Here is a 16,348-nt window from a genome sequence, read left to right as displayed (position 1 = left end):
ATCTGGATCATTTTTAAAGCTTCATGACTAGTCTTCGTATAGTCTTTCTCAACCCTCTATACCAGTGGTTTTCAAAGTAGGGTGTTCCAGTTCCAGGAACTGTGCTGGAGTTGAAGCCTACAAAAATGGCTGCTTTCCAGAGAACTAAAAGTTCACTTATTGAGTACCAATGATTTACAAGGCACTAATACTAGGCCTTGAAGATTCAAAGGCATATCCAACAAAGGAGCTGTCAAATGGTGGGAAAAAATATGCATCACATGTCTGATAAAGGATATATCATAGTCGAGGTATGTAGAGAATTAAATAGATGAGCAAAAGTCAGTTCCAAACAAATAAATGGCCAAGGCATATGAATAGTTCTCAGAAGATGAGATGCCAACTACTAATGATCATATGAAAGATTGTTTCAAATCATTAGTAAGATGAATACAAATTCAATAACTCATTTCATCTTACAGCCAGAAAATTGGCAATGGTAACAAGAAAATGAAAATGGTCAATGTTGGAAAGACTGTGGGAAGACAAACATGTTCAGACACTAAACTATGATTCTGATGATTCTTAAAAAACAATCTGGAATCATGCTTAAAGAAAGGCAATTATACAATCATGCCCCAGCATCCTGAAAGATTCCTCTGCTCCTGTAGCCCTTTTCTCTAATTGAACAGTTCCTTCTGAAAACACTATTTTTCATAAATCCATCATTTATTTTTATTTAAAACAATTTTTAGTTTCGAGTTCCTTCCCTCCCTCTAACTGCTCCCTTACCCTTTGAGAAGGCAAGCAATATGATATCAATTATGTGGGGTTCTTAGGAATTCCTCTTTAAAGAATTACACCCTCTTGCACACAAATCCAATTACAATAAGATAATATTTTATTTAGGTGCTAGGGAAAGGAAATCACTTCTTCTAATGGGGAGAAGGCATGGTATAGAGGCGTGGTTCTCTGAGATACCAAAGACAGACAAATACTTTTATACAGGACTGATGGTGGTCAGACAGGGTTGATCACCTGACTGTGGAAAGTTCCTTTATGGGGGAGGACCATCCCCCACTGGTGGTGGCTGGGTGAGGGGCAGCCCCCAATCTCTCAAGCCATCTCTCATGCCACAAAGGCAGCAGCCACACCTAATCTTATCACCCTGAGGGGTGGGAGAGACTGGAATGAAGGGTGGTGGTCCTGGAGCTAACTCAGTTCAGATCTGGTGCCACTTATCTCTTTAGGTGTGTCTGTTCTTTGGTTTAGTTTCTCAAGGAGAAGGTTCCTTGATTTCCCCCAGAAAAGTTCTGAGGTACTCCAGGCCCAAAACAAAATCATGCAACACATTCTTCCACATTAGATATGCTGCAAAAACAAAAACAATAAAAGTTCAGAAAAAGAAAGTGAAAGTATTATACAGTTTTCCCTTCCACATCAAGGGGGTTAGGGGCATGGGGCACCCCTCCCCTACTCTGGAAAAAACAAGTAAAATTCTTTAGCCCTCCCTTCATACCAGAGAAGAAGTCTGAATTTTTTCTTTTTCCTTTATGGGGTATCTTATTGTAAAATCTGGGTTGATGATATACAATACTATACATATATTTTATGCATTTCTGAATTTCTAAACTTTTTGTAATCTGCTGTCCTTCACTACTGATAGACTTTTCTCCACCAAACCTGGCCCCAATTCCTTCCCTCTTACCTTTTCAACTTCCTTTTATTGTCTTCTTCAGGAACCAGATTGTCTTTTAACTTGTATTTGTATTCCCAGTGCTTAGAATAGTGCCTGTCTTATAGAAAGCACTTAATATTTACTGACTTAACTTGACTAAAATGCCCATAACTTCTGACACAGAGATTTCACTACTGAGAATATGATGCGGTTAAAGAAGAAGGAAGAAAAAAGGTCCCATAAGTACCAAAATATTTAGAGCAATACTTCTGTGGTAGTTTAAAAAAAGGAAATGAAAGTAGGTAAGTATTGATTTGGGAAACAGATAAATTTTGATACAGGGATATAATGGAACATTGTTACTCTATAGAGACTACAAATATAAGGAACTCAGAGAAACATGGAGGCATCATTGTCCAGTGGTAAAATCCTAATTCTGCCACTTACTACCCATGTAGTAAGCAAATCACTTCAGCTCTCAGCCTCAGTTTCTTCATCTGTAAAGTGATGAGGCTGGACTGGATGACCTGGTGAAGTAAGCAGCCTTAGGAAATGCAAATATACAATGATTACATATAAACAAAAATAAAATGAAACTACACCTCTTATAATGAAAGAGCTTAACCTCAAAGAAGTGATGAAAAAGAGACACTTTCCTATTTTCCTTGAAGAGGTGGGGTATACCATAGTATGGAATGTTAGCATCTGATATCAGATGTCTGATTCCATTGGTTGTTTTTGCTAAACTGCTTTTTTCAAAGTCTTTGTTACAAAGGAAGGTTCCTTTGGTGGGTGAGGGGAAGGGGACAGATTTGGAAATCAATGTGATATTTTTTAAAGGCTTCAATCAAAAGAACTTTAAATAATTTTTAAACTCCTATATCTTACTGCAAAGCTGTTTGTTTAAACTCAGGATTGTACATTGATCTTTATTATTCATTTTCATTAGATGGAACCTAACGAGACTGTCAAAAAATGTTTGGATCCCATTATCCAGTGTTAGCTATATATCCCTCCTAACTTTGTCATCTGAAAATTTGATAAACGTGCCACATATGCCTTTATCCAAATCACTGATAAGAATGTTAGCTAAAAAATAAAAATAGAAGAATGTTAATAGAAGAGTGACCAAACACAAATACCTGAGACTCCAACGGAGATCTTATTCCAAGCTGACACAGAACAAATAACAACTAATCTAAGAATCCAACCATTCAATTAGTTCCAAATCCATCATGTATCCCAAATCTTTCCCTATTTTCCATAACAGCATGAGATATTTATTTTATAAAAATGCTTTGAGAAAATCTAGATAAACTATAACTCTACTGTCCCCCTGATGAATCAGCTTACTAACCATGTCAAAAAGGAAATAAATTAGTCTGGCATGAGTTGTTCTTAAAAAAGCCATACAAGGGGCAACTAGATGGCACAGTGGATAGAGCACTGGCCTTGGAGTCAGGAGTACCTGAGTTCCAATCTGGCCTCAGACACTTAACACTTACTAGCTGTTTGACCCTGGGCAAGTCACTTAACCCCAACTGCCTCACTAAAAAAAAAAAAAAAAGCCATACAAACAGTTGTTTATGTTCCCTGCTTCCTTTTCTAGATGTTCGCTTTACCTTTAATAATTTTAGGATTTTGCTAGAAATTGAAGTTAAGCTACCTGACCTATAGCTTGAAAACTCTTCTCTTTTTTAAAAATCATGACATATGTCCTTCTACAATTCTTTAATTCTTTACTCCTATTGATATAGGAGGCAAAAAAGGGGTTAACAGAAAAACCTAAGACCCGAGCTCTAATTTAGATCTGAGTTCCAAGAGGGGCTATAACTTACAGACCCCAGCTCCAAAAGAGATTCATAGATAACTTAAAACTTGGGAAACAAGTCAGGGCCTAGGTTCTTGTTACCCACATTAATCACCACTCATAAAATGAACATAAGGAGGCAGGTCATGGAGACATTAACTATAACAAAAACATAAGAGACAGCCTATAGAAATTCTAACTGATAAATGAAAATATTTTGAAGCTAGGCCTGGGAATGAAACATTCTGACCGTGGCGAGTTGAGGTAACATGCGCAGAAAAGGCCAAATTTGTCCCCAGCTCACCTTATGACATGTAAACCCCTAAAACACACCTTCACAGAAAAAGGTACCTGCCTCGGGGTTGGTTTAAGCCCCCAGGCAGTCCAAATTAGGATAAACCATCCCATTTACCTCCCTAAAGTGGAGATTATTATAATGAGATTGATCATCAATTTATCCATACTATAAATATAACTGTCTTTTCTTTCCCTATTTGAGAGACACCTCTATGGTTCATTCCCTGTGGTCACTCGCAGTATTGCAACAAAACTTGGGAAATTTGAGTCACTGAGTCTTGTAATTCTTTTGGGACGACTCACAATCCATCTGATCAATTTGACCCTAAATCCATCCCACATCACTATTCTTCATAATCACATCAGCCAGTTTTTTCAGTATTTAACAGTGTAATTCATCAGGGCCAGTATCTTTAAGTCAAAGGGAGCTAGGCACTCTGTTATTTCCTTGTTTATTTTGTCTATCAATTTCCTGTTAGCCATTTTTGTTTTGTCTTCCCTCTAAAGATCATTCTTCTTGGCAAAGAAAAAGGGATAAGGACTGGACTTGTGATTTCACTGGTATAGGGAACTCCTGAGTGAAGAAATTCCTTCTATCAAAGTTTGCACCTTAAGTATCTCCTTAATAAGGAACTAAAATGACTAAAAAATGCCCATACCCTTTAACAAAGAATTTCTATTGCTGACCATATGTCAATGAGGGGAAGTTGCTTATAAATACCAAAATATTTAGAGCAATTCTTTTATGGCAGTTTTGAGAGTGCTTTTTAAGGAAATAAAGTAGTGTTTGTTTCAGACAACTAAGGGAAACTCATTTCCCACCTGGCTGCACTCATTTTGGACTTCTTTGGTTTCCAGGACCATTCATTCCATTTTTATACAGCTCTAATTGTTAGGATGTTTTTCTGCAATTTCCACTCATTACTCCTAGTTTTACCCTCTGGATCAAGTCTAATTCTTCTTCTAAATGACAGTACTTCAAATTCTTGAAAACAGCTTTCTCATTGCCCCTAAGTTTTCTTCAGGCCCCAAATCCTCAGTTCCTTCAGCCAGTCTTCATATGACATGATCTCCACAGTCTACCTTCTTAAAATTTGGTACTAAACACAATTCTCTAGATGTGGTACTGGACACTATGCCTTTCTTAATGCAGAGACTGCATTCATTTGTAATGCACCTGACTCATTTAGAATATAGTCTGCTAATACCCAGATCCCTTTGCAGTGAAGGTGTTATCTAGTCATGCCTCCCTCATCTTGTACTTATAAAATTGGTCACTAGAGAAAATTCCATTAAAAGTACCAATACTCCCCCAGCCCCAAATACTGTGGAGTTAGAAGAAGGTTCACAGGTGTAAAACATTACATAGAAAGTCAAATATTTTTATGTATTGATTGGCTTTGCTGATTGGTTTTTTCCTCTTTGTCTTTTTTTTTTAAACATCCTTTGCTATAAAGAATAGTTCTCTGGCTGGGGAGTGGGGAAGGGATAGAGGAGAAATCTAAGCAATATAAAAACAAAAGATATCAACACAATATCTTTTTAAAAATAATTCCAACATTTAACTTATTTACTTAAAACACTAACTAGTAACCTTTACAAATAATCTGATGGATGTTGGTATAGTAGTACATACCTATAATTCCCTGTTACTGGAGGAGGCTAGGATGGTAGGTCACTTTGAGTTTAGGAATTCTGTGCTTTAGCAGTTAAAGTCAATTGAGTGTCCACACTAAATCTGGTACTAATATGGTGGAGGAAGGGGGAAGGGCCATCAGGCTGCCTGAGGAGCAAAGCAGCTCAGGTCAGAAAAATGGATCAGGTTAAAGCTCTCGTACAGTAACACTGGGATAAGGCCTGTGAGTGGCCATTGATTGCACTTTCAGCCTCAGTGAGATTGAGCCCAGCTTCTTAAACTGTGAGTCTCAACCCCATATGGGGTCTCGAAAAACTTGGCAACAGTAAAAGGTTATATATATGTAGGTATACATACCCAGGGTACCAGGGGTCGTGCAAAAATTTCTTGAGCCAAATAGGATCCCAAGTGGACAAAGTTGAAGGAGCCCTGACACAGGAAACTCACTCACCTTTGACTAATGTAAACTTTTGGGGCAGGTAGGCAATGCAGTAGATAAAGCACTGGCCCTGGAGTCAAGAGGACCTGAGTTCAAATCTCACCTCAGATACTTACTAGCTGTGTGACCCTGAGAAAGTCACTTAACCCCAATGTCTTAAACATCTGGGGCCATCTCCAGTTGTCCTGATGTATATCTTGCCACTGGACCCAGATGGCTCCAAAGGATAGAGTGAGGTTGGTGACCTTACACAACCCTCCCTCACTTAAAAATCCAATTCAGTGTAAGTCATGATATCACCCCAATGTCCTCTTCCAGAATGAAGGACAAACAACAATGTAACCCTCTAGGAACATAATTCAGTTCCCAGACCACCTTCCCAGTTTCCTTATTTTTGCTGCTAGTTAGGGTGTTTGTTTGTTTTTTAAGAAGAATTATATTTATATTGTAATTTCTCCCCTACATTTCCCTAAAGCCAACATATATAGTTCATCAAAATGTATCTCATTTGACTGATATTGTCTTTTTAAATTTATTTTTAACATTCTTTTCTTTTTGAATTGTGTTCCAGGGGCAGCTAGGTGGCGCAGTGGATAAAGCACCGGCCCTGGAGTCAGGAGTACCTGAGTTCAAATCTGACCTCAGACACTTAACACTTACTAACTGTGTGACCCTGGGCAAGTCACTTAACCCCAATTGCCTTACCGGGAAAAAAAAAAACCCACAATAAATTGTGTTCCAAATTCTCTCCCTCATCCCACCCCTACCCCACCCACTGAGAAGGCCAACAAAACGAAATCAATCAATTATACATGTGAAATCATGCAAAACATACTTCCATATTAGCCATATTGCCAAAAACAGCGAGAAAAATATGTATCAATGTATTAGACTACTACTACATTTAAAGAACAGACTAATAAATTCATGGGAAGGAGTGCTATGAAGTGATGCAAGAAGAAAGCAGAGCCAAATAAACAATTTACATGATTGCAACAATAGGGGGAAAAAACAGAAACCAAGAAAAACATTTAAATGTCAAAATAAGGTATATGGGAGAAGCACAGTGTCCAGTGAGAAAAAGGAACAGGTTTTTGCAGGGGTAGAGAGGGAAATATGTTCCACAGCCTTCACGTAAAGTTAATATGAAAAGGCAACAAAATGCTGGTCAAATATAATAGTCAATACTAATCCTAATTGCCACAGTTAAAGGATTTATCTTTCCTCTCAGAATAATCAATCATTGCTTTTCTCAAAGAAAGTATTTGGGGGCGGCTAGGTGGCACAGTGGCTAAAGCACTGGCCCTGGATTCAGGAGGACCTGAGTTCAAATCCGAATTCAGACACTTGACACTTACTAGCTGTGTGATCCTAGGCAAGCATTTTGTGAGGGGGCTCATTTGGGTCAGGAGTGTCTGTTGTGTAAAAACAACTGTATCAATAAATATTATTTATTTAGGAACTAACTTCATTAGGGGCAGAGAGGCAACACCCTGAGGAGGTAACAGTGGCAGTCAAGGCCCAACATTTGGGAGAAAAGAAAGTCTAAATTAAAAATTCTACATTCCCTTCAATCATAAACCATCCTCCCATCACTGAGAAATCAGTTCACTACCAAAGCAAATCTGAAGCCTAAGTTATTGAATAACAAACCAATGGATTTTTGCAGAAAATGTTCAAGTAAACCTGGAAATGTTATTTCTTATAGACACTCTGAACAGTTCATTAGGGGGGAAAAATCTTAACTCAGGTGACTAAAGAAGAAATCAGAGGAATTAATGAGATCTAAACAATAATTTTTTTTCTTTAAAAGAAAAAAGCATCTTTGAAAATTCCAACCGCCTATAGTCATTATTGATTGTAGCTGATTAAGGCCACTTGAATCATTTTATATTTAAGACCAATTACTGAATTATTCAGAGAATTTTTATATTATGGGTTTTCTGTTCTCTTTTTTACAGCACTATTATTTTTATGTCAGTCATACAAGTATTTAATGAGCCCACACTAGATACAAAAAAATGCAATAGGTACTGGAAACATATAACTCCTTTATAAGTGCCTATAAACAAACATGAACTATAGTGGAAAGGAATGAGGACTGCATGTAGTGTCAAGAAACTTTGGTTTAAATTCCAGCTCTGATACCCTGTGTGATAAAACTGTGAAGGGTTACAAAACATTTTGGAAAGCAATTTGAAATTACGCAAATAAAGTGACTACATTTTTTGGCTTATGCCCCAAGGAAGCCATCAATAAGAGAAAAAATTCCCCTATATACTTCAAATGTTTCTAAGCAGCACTTTTTGCAATACCTATGAATTGTAAATAAAATAGATGCCCATCAATTAGGGAATAGGTAAATAAATTGCAGTACATAAATGTAATGGAATATTACTGTGCTTTAAGAAATGATATATGATGAATTAGAGAAAGATCTATATGAACTGACGTAGAGTGAAATAAGCATATCCAGAAAACAACACACAGTAACTTCAATAAGGTAAATGGAAAAAACTTGCCAAAAAATCAAAAGAAAATATAACAGACTATAAAGAGATATGACAGGACCTACCTTGGTGGAGGTAGGAGGTCCACAGGTGCTACGTGTTGCATTTTTTTTTTTTTTACTTTTTCAATATATCAGCAGTTGTGTTGACTTTTTATCCTCTCTAAAAATACTATTTATCATGTGATGAATGTTGAGGAGAGGAATGGGGGGACAAATATAAGATACTGTGTAATAAACAGAAAAATATCAATAAATACCTTTTTTTAAAAAAAAGAAACATAATTGAATGGAATGGAATTAGTACATGTAGAGTCAAATCCCAGCTCTGACTCCCCATGTGAGCTTAGGCAAGTCACCTGTGCAGACCTGTTTCTTCATTTAAAAAATTGATATCTTTTGTTTTTACACCTTAATTTCCCAACATATTACCCTACGAAAAGTACCCCTCTTGTGACAAAGAATAGAAAGAAAAAAATAGCAAAACTGACATCAATTAAGTCCTGCAGTATATGCATGCTGTATGCAACCTGCAATCCCCTACCTTTGCAAAGAAGAGAAGGAGGAACATTCTCACACCTTTTCTTCACTTTCAGGTTTAGTCATTACACATAACAGTGTTTGGTTAAATTAAATGTTCGTTGTTGTTCTTTCCATTTACATTACTGGAATCATGTATATTGCTTTCCTCATTCTGCTTACTTCACTTTGCTTCAGTTCATATATCTATCTCCTCATGTCTCCTTGTCTGGTTTGTTGGAGGGTTGGGTTTTTTTTTTCTATTTTGTGTGGGGGGAGGGGGCAATGAGGGTTAACAGATTTGCTCAGGGTCACACAGCTAGTAAGTGTCAAGTATCTGAGGCCGCATTTGAACTCAGGGCAGGTACTTTATCCACTGCATCACCTAGCTGTCCCTTCTTTTTTTTCATTTTTAAAATAAAAGGGGATTGGGTCAGCTAGGTGGAGTCTGGAGTACCTGAGTTCAAATGTGGCCTCAGACACTTAACACTTACTAGCTGTGTGACCCTGGGCAAGTCACTTAACCCCAATTGCCTCACTAATAATAATAATAATAATAATAAAGGTGATTGATTGGATGACTGCAGAGGTTTGCTTCAGCTTAACTCTGCAATTTATTAGTATAGTATTTACAGGAGTTAGGAAGGGCAATTGGGCAAGGGGTAGTAGTAGTCAGACAGGCATGTCAGGGTTGATCAGAAAAAATTTCTTGTTGGTTGAATGGAAGGTAAAGGGCAGAATATTTTATGCATGGAATAGCTTGTGCAAAGGCTGAGAAACCTAAGAATTAAGGTCCAGAGTTGTCCCCAAAATGAGGTTAACTAATGATGCTGTAAACAGAATAACAAGTATTGGGATCAGACCTATATTGGAACACAGTTTGAAGGCAATGATTATAAGGTGGTACTTGAGTCAGAGAGCAATGGGAAAACACTAAAGTCTTGCAATAATGAATCTCATCTATCCCCAATGAAAGCAAACAAATGTCAAATACAGAGCCACCTAGATGAAATAGCAATAATTTAAGTGTTTCAAACAATAAGATCGTTTCTGGCTTGGACTGATCAGGAATGGCTTCCACAAAGTGACATTTAAAGCTGAGGCTTGAAGGATAGCCAGTTTCAATAAATAGGATTGCTGAAGGAAGGAACAAAGATGGAAAGGTAGAATAAAATATATCAAGAGTGGATAAACATGACTAATGTTGAAATATGTTTAACATGATTGTAATGTATAATCTATATCAGATTGCTTGCTGGCTTGGGGAAGAGGGAGGGAAGAGAAAGTGGGAGAAAAATTTGGAACTCAAAAAAAATCTACATTTAATTGGAAAAAAATATTTTTAAAAAAAGGAAAAAAGAAAGTAGATAGACAAATTTGGCTGTATGGGAAGTTCAGGTGGGATGATGGTGGAAAGTGAAGGCTGAAAAAGTAGGCAGGTGCTAAACTGTAAAGGGACTTATGTAAATTTCAGACTAAAGAATTGGACATTACAAGCAACAAATACCATTCTCTATATGCAATAGCATTACAGATTAAAAGATCATCTAACTTAGACCTCTCATTTTACAGATGAAGAAACTGAGGCCCTGAGAAATTAAGGTCATACAGGTATGAAGTGGCAGAGTTAAAAATTTTAACATATGCCCTCTGACTCCAAATCAGTGATCTTTCCACAACACAATCTGCATAGCAAGAGTTAATATAAAAACCTGCCTCCCTCTGATCCCATCCAAGGAAGTTTAAATGACCTTATAACCAAAAGAGCTAACCCAGAACAGCTCTGGTGTAATGTTTTTGGGCAGCAAAAACAAAAACTAAGACTACTACTTGTCCAAAAAAGGTATTCATAATAAGCCCCAAGTGAAAAAAAAAATAAAGCTTAATCTAAGTTTTACTTGTTCTATAAATATTTTTCTATACTCAAGCTTCATTTGCACATTTTAAAAATAAAAAGTGTTAAAATGCAAAAAATTCAAAAGTAGCATTAAGCCTTGCAACTGTTGCTAGTTTATTCTAGTAACACTATCAAAGTACTTTTGGGACATAATGTAACCTTTACAAGAAAAAAAATTGAGAATACAAAGCAGGTATTATAGCAAGACACTGACATCAAACAGAAGTGTTTTGTTTGCAACAATTCAAGATACTAACAGATACTATGTATGATTTCCCCCTTCTTTTGAAAAAAACTAAGAAAACGTGATTTAATTGGGTGTTGGAGGGAATGTGGGAAAACTGGGACACTAATCCACCACAGTTCATGAGTTGTGAAAAGATCCAACCATTCTGGAGAGCAATTTGGAACTATGCCCAAAGAGCTATAGAACTGTGCATGCCCTTTGATCCAGCAACACCACTGCTAGGTTTATTAACACAAAGACATCCCAAAAAAGAGAAAAAGACCTACAAAAATACAATTTTGTACAAAAATATTTATAGCAACTCTTTTTGTAGTGGCTAAGAATAGGAAATCAAAGAAATGCCCATCAATTGGGGAATGGCCAAAAAAGTTGTGGTATATGATGGTGATGGAATATTATTGTGCCATAAGAAATGACAAGCAGGACAATTTTAGAAAGGCCTGGAAAGACTTGTATGAACTGATGTAAAGTAAAGTGAGCAGAACCAAGAGAATGTTGTGCACAGTGACAGCGATATTGTTGGATGAAGACTTGTGAATGACTGAACTAATCTCAGCTATACAATGATCCAAGACAATCCCAAAAAACTAATGATAACGCACACTATCCACCTCCAAAGAAAGAACTGATATTGATTGAGCACAGACTGAAGTATGCTATTTTCACTTTCATATTTTCCTTTTATTCAAGTTTTCTTATACAAATTGGCCAATCTGGTAATGTCTTACATAATTGCACATGTATGTATAAACCACATCTGATTGCTTACTGCCTCTGGGAGGGAGGAAGGAAGGAGGGATAAAATTTGGAACTCAAAACTATAAATAAAAATGGTTAGGTTTTTTAAAAAAGGTGATTGAGGGGCAGCTAGGAGGCACAGTGGATAGAGCACTGGTCCTGGATTCAGGAGGACCTGAGTTCAAATCCAGCCTCAGACATTTAACACTTACTAGCTGTGTGACCCTGGGCAAGTCACTTAACCCCCATTGCCTCACCAAAAAACAAAAAACAACAAAAAAAGGTGATTGAGGGCAGCTAGGTGGTGCAGTGGATAAAGCACCAGCCCTGGATTCAGGAGGACCTGAGTTCAAATTCAGCCTCAAACACTTGACACTAGCTGTGTGACCCCAGGCAAGTCACTTAACCCTCACTGCCCCCAAACAAAACAAAAATATGATTTATAATCACTTAGGGTAGGGGCTAGACTGGTGACTATTGATATAGGAAACTCCCAAAAAAGCAAATTCCTTCTACCAATGCCAATCAGCACCTTCTTCACAACTTAAATCTTAAAGGCAAAGAGAGGTTGCTTCAAATGTGGGACTTTGAACACCAAATGGCTTGCTCTCTATCCAATACACCATGTTTTCATATAGATTTTAAAACGTTAATAATGTTTAAATCATTGATAAATTACCATATAACAACTTAAGTCAGATTTTAATTTTATTTCTCAAAACTACATTATAGAAGGCTCAACTATATCTAAGACTAAAAAATATATAACTAAAATTATTTTTCTATGTAGGAAACAAAGGGCACTGCAAAACTTTCCATCTTTCTTGTACTGACAACCATATTTATTTTGTAACTTTTTTTTAATCTCACAAAGTACTATGAGAATAAATGTGAGTCACTTTCCACAACTTTGAACTAAGCCTCCAGCTATCAATATGAATTAAGGAGAATAGAAATGTGACCGCTCATTTCCTGGCTTGTTTGATTTTTCTAGAGTAAAACATAAATTTCTTTCTGGACAAGTTTAGAAAGACAAATGATTGTCCTGTTCTCTTTTCACATAGGAAAAAAAGAAAATCTACCTGTATAAAACTCATTCAATTTGATCTTTTCAGCAGATTAAAACATTTACTACCCTGCATTAGGAACTTCATCCTTATGATCATAGTTAGAAATGCAAGGATAGATAAACATCTCATTTTACCAATGAGAAAACTGAAGCCCTGAGAGGTTATGCCTTGCCTAAGACCACACAACCAGTAGTGAGCAGCAGAGACAAAGATTCAAATCCAGATTTGTTGACTCTAAATCCATTGCCCTTTTCCTCTAAATCCTTGATGTAGACACAGACCATTTTTAGAAAGATTTTATAGAGATAATATTTTGATGATTACATCAAATACCAGAATACTTTAGTACTTCCTCACTGAAATCCAAATTCACTCAAAAGAAACTGTCCTAACAATCCATATAGGCAAAAAACCCCAAAAAATTGAATTGAACAACTTGCTATTCTGTCTTATTTTTACCATTTGAAATATTTTTTTAAATGTTATTGGTTCATAAAAAATACCAAAATGGAAAGTCAAGTTCAAGTCTAGTCTTACATACTGATGAATAATATTATTTTTTTAATTTCACAATAGTTTTTTATCCTATTTTTTTTTTTACAAATTTTGTCATAACACCTATCTTCCCTGTTTTCTGGCAAAGAAATACAAATGGAAATGGAAGGAAAGGGGGGAAACCACACATTCAGATCATCTCTAAGCTGAATGTCTTTAACTTGAGAGAAAACAATCCCAATCACACTGATCTGACTATTCAGGAAACTTTTCTTAACATTAATCATAGCAGGTCTTGTTATTTAATAAAAGATATATAGATATAGATAGATATACACACACACATAGTCTTCTGTGTTCCTCATGACAAACTAAATAGGATTTTGATGAATAAGAAAACTGAAGCTTAGAAAAGTTATTTGCCAAATGTCACAAAGCTAGTGACAAAGTCTCTTTAGAACCCATCTTCAATTCCACATATAGTAATTTCACTACATGTAACAACTTTTAAATTTCCTTTGTGTGGCCTTTCCAAAATACATGACTATCTATAACTGAATGCAGGTCAGGAAAATAGTTGTAAAAATGTAAAAAGAAAAAATCTAGTATGATCACCCAAACTACAAACATGTAAGAGCAGTATGCATTAAGCATAGAAAAATGGATCCTCAATGAAAAGCCAGGAAGGTGCCACAAAATAACTGGCAAACAAACTCCAAAGAGACTTTGCATCTTTTAGACACAAACGTGATTAGTCAAGTAGGATTACAACTAATGAAAAACAATTTTTAAAAAATTAAAGGGACAAGCCCTAAAATTCAAGGAAAATCAGAGCAAAGGCCTCAAAAAATCTAGGGGAGCGTCACTTTTGTCCAGACAGCACCTCAACCTTTCTAGGATCTCTAGTTTTCAAGACCCTTACCCCTTTACTGTTTTCCTTCCTACCCCTCTCCCTGTGAATGTGTAACTCTAAACACTTTTCAGCCTGGTATAATGAAACAGAAAATATGTGGAATCAGAGGAAATTAGTTCAAATCACATTAATGACTCTTATGAAACTAGGCAAATACTTTTACCCCTGTACGCCTCAGTTTCTTCCTCTGTAAAAGGAGGAGCTTGAGGTAAATGACTCCCCGCCCTGAGGCTCCTTCCAACCAGAAAGTGCATAATCCTGTGACCTTTGGTTTGTAGCAAATTACTTCTTAATCAAAAAGTGAAGAGGGTAAAGAGGAAAGGGGAAGGATGAAGTGAATCCACCCAAATTCAATAACAGGTTCTCCAGGCTAGAGGAAGCTGGAGTGAGCCCTCATCCCTAACATGCAACATAGTTATTATTACTAAGTCCTGTTGAATCTTCCAGGCAATTATTTCTCTCATCTATCTCCTTCCTTTCCACTTCCATGTAATCAATCAGTCCTTTATTGGTTCACCTTATGTATCGTACATATACATACATATATAAGCATATGTGTATATAAAGCCCCTCCTAGTACTAGTGCTCTTCCACCCCAAATTACCTTCCATTTTTTTTTTTTGTATTATTAACGTGCATGTTGTGGCTCTCCTACCCTCACAGAATGTTAACTTTCAGAGCCAATTTTCATTTCTGTCCCTCTCCCAGCGACAGGCACAAAGGGAGTGATTAATAAACGCTTGTTGATTACTTCTCTGTAATAATCAGTCCCCCTGACTCCAACCCCTTCTCTTTGGAATCCATCCTTCATACCAGGTAGGTAACTAACCCTCCTCACGCACAAATCCCTTCCCCACGTTCAAGAGGCAACAGGACTACTTCCTCTTCGTCTAGGCCCTCCAGGACCCGCTAAAAAAGGGATCCCCAGTTTATTTATCCTGCGTCTCTCTTGTTTACACATTGTTGTCCTGGTGTAGCTCCTCGCGGGCCGCCTCCCCCCGTCCATCCTCCGCCCCCCCCCCCCACAGTGGGCTCCCAGAAGGCAGGGGCCCTGCTTTTCGCTTTTCTTTGTATCTCCAAACGATTAGCACAGTGCGTGGCACGTAGTAGGCGTATGATAAATGCTGGTTAACTTGACTTTAAACTTTATTTCTGGCTCCTCCCAATTTCTCACAGCTCCCTCTCCTTCACACATAGCCGGTCAGACTCTTTCCCGGGAGACACACAGGACACACAGATGTGAGCACAAGTAACCCCCCCCCACACACACACACCCCGCCCCTGACACACACACACACACAGAGAAATCGAAAGCTGCTTAAGGAGCAGGGCCCGAGGCATCTCTCTTTGTAATCCCCCCACCCCCGCCTCGCCCGCAGCAGACATTTAATAAATATGAACCGAAGCCTCCGGCCGCCGGCTCCCGAATCCCACCCCCTCCGGCGCTCGCGCGCCCATCCCAGATCGAGACTGGGGCGGGGAGGGGGAAGGGCGGAGGAGAGAGGGAGCGGCGGTTAACGGCTGCCCGCGGGCACGCGCCGGCGGCAGGAGGGAGAGGCTGGAATCGCAGCTCACCGGACGACGGGAAACGTCGGCCCCGGCCTAAAAGGCGTGGTGGGGGCAGAGGGGTCCCGGGGAGAGGGTCTAGGCCGCCCCCGCCCCCTCCGTTTCCCCCTAACCCTCAGATCCGCAGCCGGGGTACCGTACCTGCTGCGTTCGAGCGGGCCGGCCCACGGATGGAGCCGGAGACCGAGACGGTGAAGGATCGGGCGTAGCGCTGCAGGACACCTAGGTGTCTTCTCCCACCCCAGCGGCGGTGGCGGCGACTACGACTCCTCTCCTTTGGCTTCCCTGCCAAGACGCCCTCTGGCGGCAGGAGGCCGCTTCCCGCCAACCGAGACGCCACCTCATTGGTTGAAGGGACGACGACGGGAACCGAGGGAACGACCGAGCCCTGGAGAGGCGCCGCCGCCATGTTGTGGTGTTCTGGCCCCACTTACGAGGGCGCGCGGCGGCCCGACAGAGACGAGCCAGGCCCGTAGGGAAAGCCCGGCCCCTTCCCAGCTCCCTCTCCCCCGTCTCCGGCCACTTCAACCGGCGCTTGCCTCCAAGGCCTGTGCT

At 38.8% G+C, this 16,348-nt stretch overlaps 1 protein-coding gene across 2 annotated transcripts in view; it reads right to left on the bottom strand.

Moving 5' to 3' along the window:
* ZC3H7A (zinc finger CCCH-type containing 7A) overlaps positions 1-16,068 on the bottom strand; it is a 64,992-nt gene extending 48,924 nt beyond the window's left edge. Inside the window, exons 1-2 of one of the 2 annotated variants that reach the window (XM_043973389.1) lie at positions 15,935-16,067; positions 8,415-8,575 (exon numbers count right to left, since the gene is read on the bottom strand). The gene's annotated coding sequence lies outside the window, so the exon portion shown is untranslated. Of the gene's footprint in view, positions 1-8,414; positions 8,576-15,934 lie in introns of both variants that reach the window. The other variant, XM_043973381.1, reaches the window with a different exon arrangement.
* Positions 16,069-16,348: the final 280 nt, after the last annotated feature.

Source organism: Dromiciops gliroides, chromosome 1 (assembly GCF_019393635.1).
Source record: "Dromiciops gliroides isolate mDroGli1 chromosome 1, mDroGli1.pri, whole genome shotgun sequence".
NCBI classification, from domain to species: domain Eukaryota; kingdom Metazoa; phylum Chordata; class Mammalia; order Microbiotheria; family Microbiotheriidae; genus Dromiciops; species Dromiciops gliroides.
The sequence above is the reverse complement of the archived record's forward strand: the minus strand, read 5'-3'. Positions and strand labels throughout refer to the sequence as shown.